This window comes from Mastomys coucha, unplaced genomic scaffold (genome assembly GCF_008632895.1).
Source record: "Mastomys coucha isolate ucsf_1 unplaced genomic scaffold, UCSF_Mcou_1 pScaffold18, whole genome shotgun sequence".
Lineage (NCBI taxonomy): Eukaryota > Metazoa > Chordata > Mammalia > Rodentia > Muridae > Mastomys > Mastomys coucha.
This window is the reverse complement of record NW_022196900.1, coordinates 3,524,507-3,533,528: the sequence shown is the minus strand read 5'-3', so window position 1 is coordinate 3,533,528 and position 9,022 is coordinate 3,524,507. Positions and strand designations below refer to the sequence as shown.

Below are 9,022 nucleotides of genomic sequence, written 5' to 3'. Positions count from 1 at the left end.
CCCCCCCCCAGTGAACGCAAGGGATCTCTCGGGACACTGCAGTTCCTGTCAGGCTGCCATGCCCTCTGTGCCAGCCAGTCCCACTCTGACTTCCATCTCTACAAATGGGGCTCGAATTCAAATCCAACAGTGCTCATGTGGAGTCATATGAGGACCTTTGGGTCACACTTAGAGTCACCTGGGGGATTGAAGGGTTAGACTCAAGGGGCTAACCTTGGACCCATCCCTCAGATTCACAGGAGGGTCTGAAAGCTCCTCCTTAGACTCATATTAGAACTGTAGTGGCCGCACTGTGAATTCTCACTTCTTCCTGTAATCAAGAAGAGTATGACGCTGAGATTCTGAAACACTTGGGTTTACCGAGGCATGGCAGGCTTGACATTCATACTTAAAAAGGGAAACCTGGACTCACACCCAGAACACCCTGAAGGCCAAGAGCTCACACTGTTTAGCAAGAAATTGTTTGGGGCTCAGTCAGTCTCTGAGTCCACTTTCTGACCCCCAACGACCACCCACAGTCAGGCGCACACCCCAGGACTTTGGTTCATACACCCATCTTTCTTGGCTCTCCAACACTGCCAGAGAACCAAACAACCCCACACTGTGATCTTAGAAGTCATACTCAGACTGACGTTAGATCCTGATGCCCACATGAAACTCATACTTCCATCCCGCTGCTCACATTCAGACCCACACTAAGACTGTGACGTCCACAATGCCAGGGAGCCTAGACTTTGTCACGTGTTCCCATGTGTGTTCTTTAGGTTGTGGTGGTTCTGCATCAGGGGAATCAAGGTGAAGAACAGAGACATGTCCAGGGTGAAGATGGGGCATACGCTTGGTTCTGTTTACGTCTGGTCTTTTACACAGGCTGTGACCTGCTGGACAGGATGGTGGGAGACACTGAGCGGGTCAAGCCTTCCTACCAGCCAACTAGGCTCTTGGCAGAATGTCTGCGTGGTTTGTTGGTACAGGGGTCAATGAACCGTCAGATTCCTCCATGTGCCATGAAATATTCCTTAAATAGTTGTGGGCACCTCTCTGTGGTAGAAAGGAGCAGGGTGATGGGGAAGGTGGGGGGTCACAGGCTCAAGTCCTCAGACATCTCCCCTCAACACACTCAGCCTCAGGGCTGGGACTCCAGAAAGTTCCCAGGTGCATTAGTGATTCTGAGAGAGAAGAGGCTGTATCTAATTGCGCCCTCTCTACTCTCCTCTGCTCAGGCTGGAGAAGAAGGGTAGGGGCCATGTTATGCCTCATGGCTCCAGTGTTTACCCAGGAATACCAACCTTCCCCTCTCTTCTCCCTAAAAGAACACTAGCCCCAGGGAGTCTGGGCTGCAGCCCTCCCCAGGACTCTACCTGCCTTAGAGAAATGGTCTTGCGCTTCACCAGCCCACTGTGGAGATTACTGGGTGGGACCACCTGAGGCGTCCTACTCCCACCCCAGCCCCATAGAAGCTTACACAGTAAGGACTTGGTTCGTGGAGAGGGCACATTAGGCAGAGGTGGTCCGGCTTTAACTGCTCCACAGCCTTGAAAGATGTGTGTCTCTTTGGACACATGCTCTCCAGCCTCCCTACGGGGGCAGGAGGGGGGGGGCTTGGAGGCAAGGCGTTCTGCACTCTGCGCCCCCCCCCATAGCGAGTTGAAGTGTAAATGAATCGGAAACATATGGAGTGAATTTTCTTTGAAATGCAGATTGGTGTGTGTGGGGGGGTACCATGTGTGCGTGGTTTGGGGAGGGGTCCAGAAAGCAAGAAGGTTGAAGTGGACTGACCCCCCTCCTCCAGAGCCACTGTGGGGAGGGGGCTGGGGAGGGAAGTGACAGTGAACTCCAGTGGCCCTGGGTGACTACACCCACATTGGCTCTGGCTTCCTGTGGGGAGGAACTGTTGGTGGAGAGCAAGGATCATTGTCCCCCTTTATTTTTGCAACAGGCAGAGGAAGCCCCTAAAGCTAGTGCTGGGGTTGCGGGGGTGGGGTGGGGGTGGGATGGGGAGCAGGTCACCAGAGTCAGGAGCTCTGGCTATGGTGAAAGGAGGAGCTGGAGCAGATGTCAGATCCTGCAACTGCAGGGACCCAGTTCTGAGAAGTTGAGATTAGGCCTTCCTCAGAAGGAACTAACTTCCTCAGAAGTTAGTCAACGGTGGGTGGTGACTTGTGGTCAGCAGGGCCTATCTGTTTCTTGGGAATGTGCTGCAGAGTCCCTGAACTTAGGGACAGATGTCTTCTGATTCTGGGCAGAGTCCAACCATACCCCTATGGGTTCTTTCCTTGCATAGTACAGCAAGGTGGTAGTGTTGCCTGTGTGGGTTCTGGGTCTGTCTCAGTCACCGCTGTACCCTGCCTGCGACACAGATAGGACATGTAATAAGAGAACAAAGGCTTTTCTCTTCCTTCAAACAAGTGGCTTCTTGTGGTAGGACCATGTTCCTGGTGCTTGGCCGGAAGTCCATTCTCCATGTTGAGGCATGGTTGTGGGGAGAGAAGATCCTTCCGTGTTTAAGGTTTGAGGCCCAAGAGCTCCCCTTTGCACTGCTCTCTGGCTCAAAGGGTCTGTGAGTGATTTGCAGATAAGAAAAGCTTCTCTTCCCTCAGAGATTGAGGGTGGAAGGTAGACATGTCCTTAGAGAGAGCAGCAGACAGTAACCTGATCCTGAGGCAGTGACTGGAGGTCTTTCTGCCCTCTCCCCTCATTGGTGATGTTCCTGAAGACTGGACAGTCTCTATTCTCCTGTGGTATTGAGTGTGTCCTTAATTCTCTGTAGGACTGGAGAATGGAGCCCATATTCAAGTCACCGAAGCTCAGGCAGGGCGGACTGTCTGTTGGTCTGTCTGAGAACACAAGGCCCTAAAACAGGCTCAGCCCTTACAGAGTTGCTCTTGGGGGCCTGTGCAGCACCTCAGCTGGAGAGAGATAAGGAGAGACTCACACACTCAAGAGGCTAGGAGTGAACATGATGAGTGTGGGAAACTGAGGCAGGCTTGGGTGGGCAGGAGAGGCATGGCCTTTGGTCAGTACCGAGCAAGGCTTTATTAGATCAGTTGTGTGTGGTTAGTTAAGTGATGGCAGCTCTTAGGGCTACTGGTGATCCTAAACACTACAGGGAGTTTCCTCCTTAGCAGGCTAAGAGCACCCAACAGCAGAACTAAAACTCAGTCAGTTGGCACCTTTTCAAGTTCCTAGCAAGTGTGTGGTAAGTAAACAAGGGTTTTCCTTAAGTACCCTCTCTTAAGCCATGGGTATCCCTAACCCCTGTGCAGCAAGTCCTAGCAAGGATTTAAGTAAAGACCCCCCTTTTGTAGACTTGTACCTCACTTCTGACCTCGGGCCTTTGTATGGGCCCTCTCCTCAGGAGGAGGAACACGACACTGCATGGTGGTCCCAAAAGAGGCAAGAAGAGTCCAGTATCAGAAGGCAGATGCCACGTGACCTTGGCCTTTGAGCTGACCTTTCCAAGCCCCTCCGTGAAATCACAGGATTTTGGGGGGTGGCGGGTGGGGGGGCGCTGGGCCCTGGCCCAGGCCTGGAGAGAAGGCGGTTTTGGCACCCATCCAGACTCCTGACGTCAATGTCTCTCCAAATAATGGAATCAATATTGGGGTGGGGGGGCAAGCGTGAACCAGGCCCCAGCGATTAGAAACAGATCAGCGGAGGAAGCAGCTGATTCTGATAGAGATGCTTTGGTGGTGGGAGGCCTGGAAGGAGGTAGACTTGGTGGCACATGGGAGCGGGTCACTGAGGAATGGGGAACCGGAGCCACCCAGTATCCAAAGCTAGAGGGTACCCCAGCAATCAAGCGGGAGGAGACTGAGATGCTTAGAGCCCGGGTGGTGGGGTGGAAGTGGCAGGGTCCTGTTGCCCTGCTTCCTCTTCCCTCAAGCCTCATAAGTTTCCAAGGGTAAGTGGCTTGTAGGTGGTGACGTCTTTGGCCCACCTGTGCGTCTCTGGCCATATTGGAATGCCAGTGATACACAGGTCACGGGGAGGTGTGAATGAAGAAATGTGAAGACATCTTGCTTGGCACCTAAGGGCATTCATCCAGGTTAGAGAGCCGGGTAGCCCCTGCAGAGCGGGAATCTGGCTTGTCAGCTTGCATTCTCTCCTGTCTCCTAGAAAGCTGCAGGTGAGGACGGAGAGGGTCATGGGATCCATGATGGGGAGGGAGGGGGCTGGCCTGGCGGCAGCTGACAAAAAAAAAAAAAACAAACAAACAAAGCAGGAAGAAAGGGCTGGGGGGGAGCAGCTGTAATTACAGGGCATTTATTATTAATCAGATGAGATTGTTGGAAGCAGCTGGTGTAATGTGCGTGGAGATACTGCATGCTTCCCCCAGCACACGCACACACTCACATACGTGCCACACACAGCTTAAGCCTGGCTTGCTTTTTTTTTTCCTGTGAAGGTCAGATGGGTCTATAATTGTCGATGCCTCTGCATGTCAGTGTGTATCTGTCTATGTTTCCATGTTAGCCTGTCCCCTCTCTTTCTGCTATTGTCTCTGTGTCAAGCTACCTGTCGTTCTTTGAGCTGATGTCTGCCTGCCTTCCCTCTATCTCCCCGTCTTTGGGCCTGAGTCTTGGTGTGTTGGTATCTGTCACCACCAGCCAGCCTGTCTCTCTAACACACTGTTTTAGTTACTGGCCTTCTCTTGTTAGTGATGTTTCTGGTTTCTGGGCAGGATTCCATGACAGAGTCTCTTTCCTGTCTCATGAGCGTGCATTCGGGCCCCTAATCATACCTTTGGCAGATTTATTCTGGGACCTGTTGAGGAGGCAGTCAGACCCTTAATATCTCCCGGGGACATGTAGAAGGTGAGGGGTCTATTGAGTGGCCAGATTTCATTGAAGCTTTTCGATAACGCTGAATTCCCAGGGCCCCTGCCAGTGGCCATTTGCGCTGTTTGGGGAGAGCTGCTTTAGCTGCTGTCTCAGTGTTCTCACTGCTGAGTAGAAATAAAGTTATCTCAGTATGTTGTTTTGATGATTTGGCACAAAACTGTAAGTTAAGGGGTTGGAGAGATGACTCAGTGGTTAAGAGCACTAACTTGCTCCTGCAGAGGACCCAGGTTCGGGTCCCCAAGACCCACATGGCTGGTAACTTCAGCTAAAGGGATCTGACACCTCTGACACTTCTGCAGCTTCCTGCACGCATGTGGTGCACACACATACACTTAGGAACATGCACACGCATGACATACAGTTTTGTTTTTTAAATGTAAGTTAAGGGCTGGAGAGGGGTTGTTCTGGCAGAGGACCCAGGTTCAATTCCCAGGACCCACAATGGCGGCTCATATAACTCCAGCTCCCGGGGATCCAAACCTCTCCTCTGATCTCCAAGGGCACCATGCACTCACAGGATGTACATGTGTAGAGGCAAAACTCGCGCACGCAAAGTACTCATGCACATAAAGTAAGGAAGAATAAAGGAAGACTATATGTAAGTGTAGCTGGGTGTAGCGGCAAGACACTTTGACTTCTGGGAGATCAGAAAATCTCTTAAGCTACCCAGTGGGAGCCTGTCGGGGGTTGGGGGGGGTAGTTAGAAGTCAGTTAAGGACTCAGTGTAAAGTCTGCAGAACCAAGGACCGGGCCAGCTGCTGCAGATAAGCTCAATGAGCGGGTGCTCAGTTAGCACGGGTCCAGTCCCCAGCACTCCAGAAAGAATAAATACCCTTAGCACTGTCTAAGTGGGTGAGAGCTACAGAGGCAAACTGGTATGGAGAGGTTGAGGGGGAGGGGTGCTGCCTCCATTCTAGGCTCTGGGAATGGTCAGACCCAGAGTTATACATTACATAGTTATCCGTAGATATTATATACGTTATTTAGTATCTTTGAGTGCCAGGGTTTTTTAGCTGTCCGGTGGGAAGAACGTTAGCCCCTGTCTCATGGAAGGGATCACCAAGAAGAGGGATGGTGCAAATACGGCTGCTTGAACAGTTCTGCGCACATGATGGATGCTCAGCGAGTCCTCGTGGGAATGGGGAGGATGTGGGAACGGTGGGCATTGATGCCAGCGCCCGTGACATGTGTGTGTGCTCGCGTGTGCGAGAGTGTGTGTGCTCAAGCATGCGTGTGTGATGTGGAGCCCCTTCTGCCTGAACCCTGGCTGTGTGGGAATCTGTGGTATGTATCTGTGAGTGGTGTCGGGCCTCTCTTGTGCCCTTTGTTTGTCCCTGTGGTTTAGAACTGAAAAAGAGCTGGTAGAAGAACACTATGCTGCTTTTTTCCTCTCCCAGGCGTATCTGCTTCTGGCAGAGAGATGATAATAACAGCTAGCTTGGGGGGGGGGCGGGATGCAGTGCTGGGGAAGCCATGCTAGGTAATCATTCTCACTTAGCTCTATCAGAAGCCCAACTACTAGCAACTGCTCAGGTGCTGAGTCATCAAAACGGTGCTCGGAGGAGGTAGCTGTTTCCATTTCACAGATGAGAACACTGAGACCTGGCCTCCCCCACACCCCCTTGAGAGTGGGCTTGTGAGAGTATGATGGGCTCCGAGAAGACCTATGGCTTCTCTGCAACCTGATGTATGTCCTTTGCCCTTCCAGAACCCGGCCTCGTCACAGCATCCCAGGAAGACTGTGGTCTGGAGAGGAGGGTAATATTGATGTGTTTGGAGAACATCTGGTGGTAACGAGGTAGGTGCTGGGAGCCCAGGCAGAGCAGGTTGCTCTTGGGGCATCAGGCAGGTGCACTGGGCCATGAATGACAGACCTGAGTGAGACATGCTCCTTCAGCTCTCCTGTCCTGCCTCCCAAGACCAGGGGCCAGAGGCTCCTCACGCCCCTGTATTAGACCCAGAGGAGGAAAGAGACTCATCCACTGCCACACAGGAAAGGGCAGCACCAGGTCAGGGTACCCTTCTGCACGGAGGATGCTGAATGCCAGATTCAGGAAATCTTGTTGCTGTCTGTGTCTTCCTCTTCCTTCCCTCTCTGCCCCTAAAACATCTCTCTGGCTCCATCAAGGGAGCAGCTGAGCTTGAAGGAGTAGCTGAGTCTGAAGGAGCAGCTGAGTCTGAAGGAGTAGCTGAGTTTGAAGAAGATGGAATGGCAGGTCCAAAATCTTGTGGGGCCATCAGCGGGGCTGAGTCTCACCCTCCTTGCCTCTCATTCAAGCAGGCAAGGCCCCTGGATTGGCAGCCCCAGGGTGGGGGCATCTGAGGAATTGAGGCACTGGAGCGGAACGGAAGGGCCTATTGTCCAAAACCCGCCAAAGGCCCACAAAGGCCAGAGGCCCACAAAGGCCGGCTGGGCTTTTCATCTCAGCTCCCAAACAGACTGGCCATTTTCCCGGCTTGGGGCAGCAGGGCGGGGTGGGGGGGCACCAACCCTTCAAAACCAGGAGTTCATGCTGTTAAGGATGGAGTGGGGTAGTCCAAGCTGACACATGGCCTTCCAGGAAGCTTAGATAGTTCAGGGGTCCAGAGGAGGAAGGAAGAAGAGATGTCGTAGTGTAAATTAGACTTCCCACCTCATTCCTCCCAGAGGGCCTAAGGACATGAGGTGGGGTCTGCGTTAGACGTGTGTTCAAACTGGGAGGGACTGTGACATGGATTTACAGAATAATAGATGGTATTTATTGGGGTACACCTGGGAATCTGGTGTCTTACCAGGAAAAATGGGCTACTTGGCCGTAAGCACCTCCAAATTGGGAGCACTGTCGGGAGCTAGAAGAGAGGCTGAGAAAAGAGGGTGGTGCTCAGGAGAAAAAAAAAAAAAAAAAGAACTCCCTGCAGCAAGAGAGACTGAGGCCAGACAGCAGGAAGGACTTCCTGCCAGTGAACAGTAGCTCAGATGCCCTGACCCTGTCCCTGGGGATCTCAGAGGATCACAGAGAGCAGGGGAGCTGGAGACACCCCAGGGGCTCAGCCTGAAGCTGCTTCTGTGGGGCTGAGGAGGGAGGGCTTGGCGGTTCTGTCCACCCTCCCCAGCAGCACCTCCAGCACCACTTTTAAAAACAGCTTTTTAATTTAACAAAGTGGATGAAAAACTGTTTTTGGAAATAAAAGATAGCTGCTGTCTCCCAAGCTAGCACTCAGCCCTTACAGAGAGACTCTCTCTGGGTTTCCGCTGGCCGCCGGTGCCTGCTTTCCCCTCTCAGTCTTTCTGTGTTTGTTTCTGCTCTGCAGCCCCCACCTTTGCTCTGGCCTCCCATCACCTCCCTCCATCTCAGCCTCCACGGGAGCCTTGCCCTCATCCTCTGCTTTCTCCTCTGCATCCTCTCTCTCTCTCTCTCTCTCTCTCTCTCTCTCTCTCTCTCTCTCTCTCTCTCTCTCTCTCTCTCTCTCTCTCTTCTGTCTCTCTCTTCCGGGCGTCTCTCTCCCTATTTGTCTCTGTCTCCCTGCCCGTCTCAATCTCTGTCTCCCTCCACCTCCCCCTTCTTCTCCCCCAACCCGAGCTCTAAATGGGTCTATTTAAAACGCGCGACGCTGCCAAGTCAGAAAAACGTCTCCTGATAAAGCGCATTAGGCGGAGGGAGGGAGGAGGAGGGAAGGAGGGAGCGGCAGGCGGACAGATTGATCCAAGCCCGTAACCCCATTAATCAGGCAGCGTGGATCCCCCTCCCTCCCCCGGCTTCAGCCCCTTCTGAGCTAAAAGCCCCTTAAATATTTATCACCCCTCCCCCACGGGGGCGAGGGGAGGGGCATGTGGCCCCTCGGTGAGAGCATCCCCAGCCGCCTGGTCCATCCTCGCGCCCGTGTGTGCAGATGTGTGCATGTGCTTCTGTGTACAGCCCAAGGCCTGGCTGCTCACTTGCCCCACTACTATCTAAGCAGTTTGGGTAGCCTCCTGGAGACTGGCCCTGCTTGGCCCTCCTGAACGAGGGAGGCTTGGGCCAGAAGAGCAAGAATGGGGGGGGTGCGTTTATTGGAGTGGGGGACCTGTGGCCTCTGCACTGTCCTTCCCAGAGGGCAAGGCAGTGGTGAATGGGGCTCAATTTCTACATCACAGCCGGGCAGTGGTGGCGCACGCCTTTAATCCCAGCACTTGGGAGGCAGAGGCAGGCAGATTTCTG

The 9,022-nt window shown here is 53.2% G+C and overlaps 1 protein-coding gene across 3 annotated transcripts in view; it reads left to right on the top strand.

The window, feature by feature from the left end:
* The window catches only part of Cntfr (ciliary neurotrophic factor receptor), a 38,627-nt gene that overhangs the window by 2,599 nt on the left and 27,006 nt on the right, over positions 1 to 9,022 (top strand). For all 3 annotated transcript variants that reach the window (XM_031377099.1, XM_031377097.1, XM_031377098.1), the window contains exon 2: positions 6,553 to 6,642. The gene's annotated coding sequence lies outside the window, so the exon portion shown is untranslated. The remainder of the gene's footprint in view (positions 1 to 6,552; positions 6,643 to 9,022) is intronic.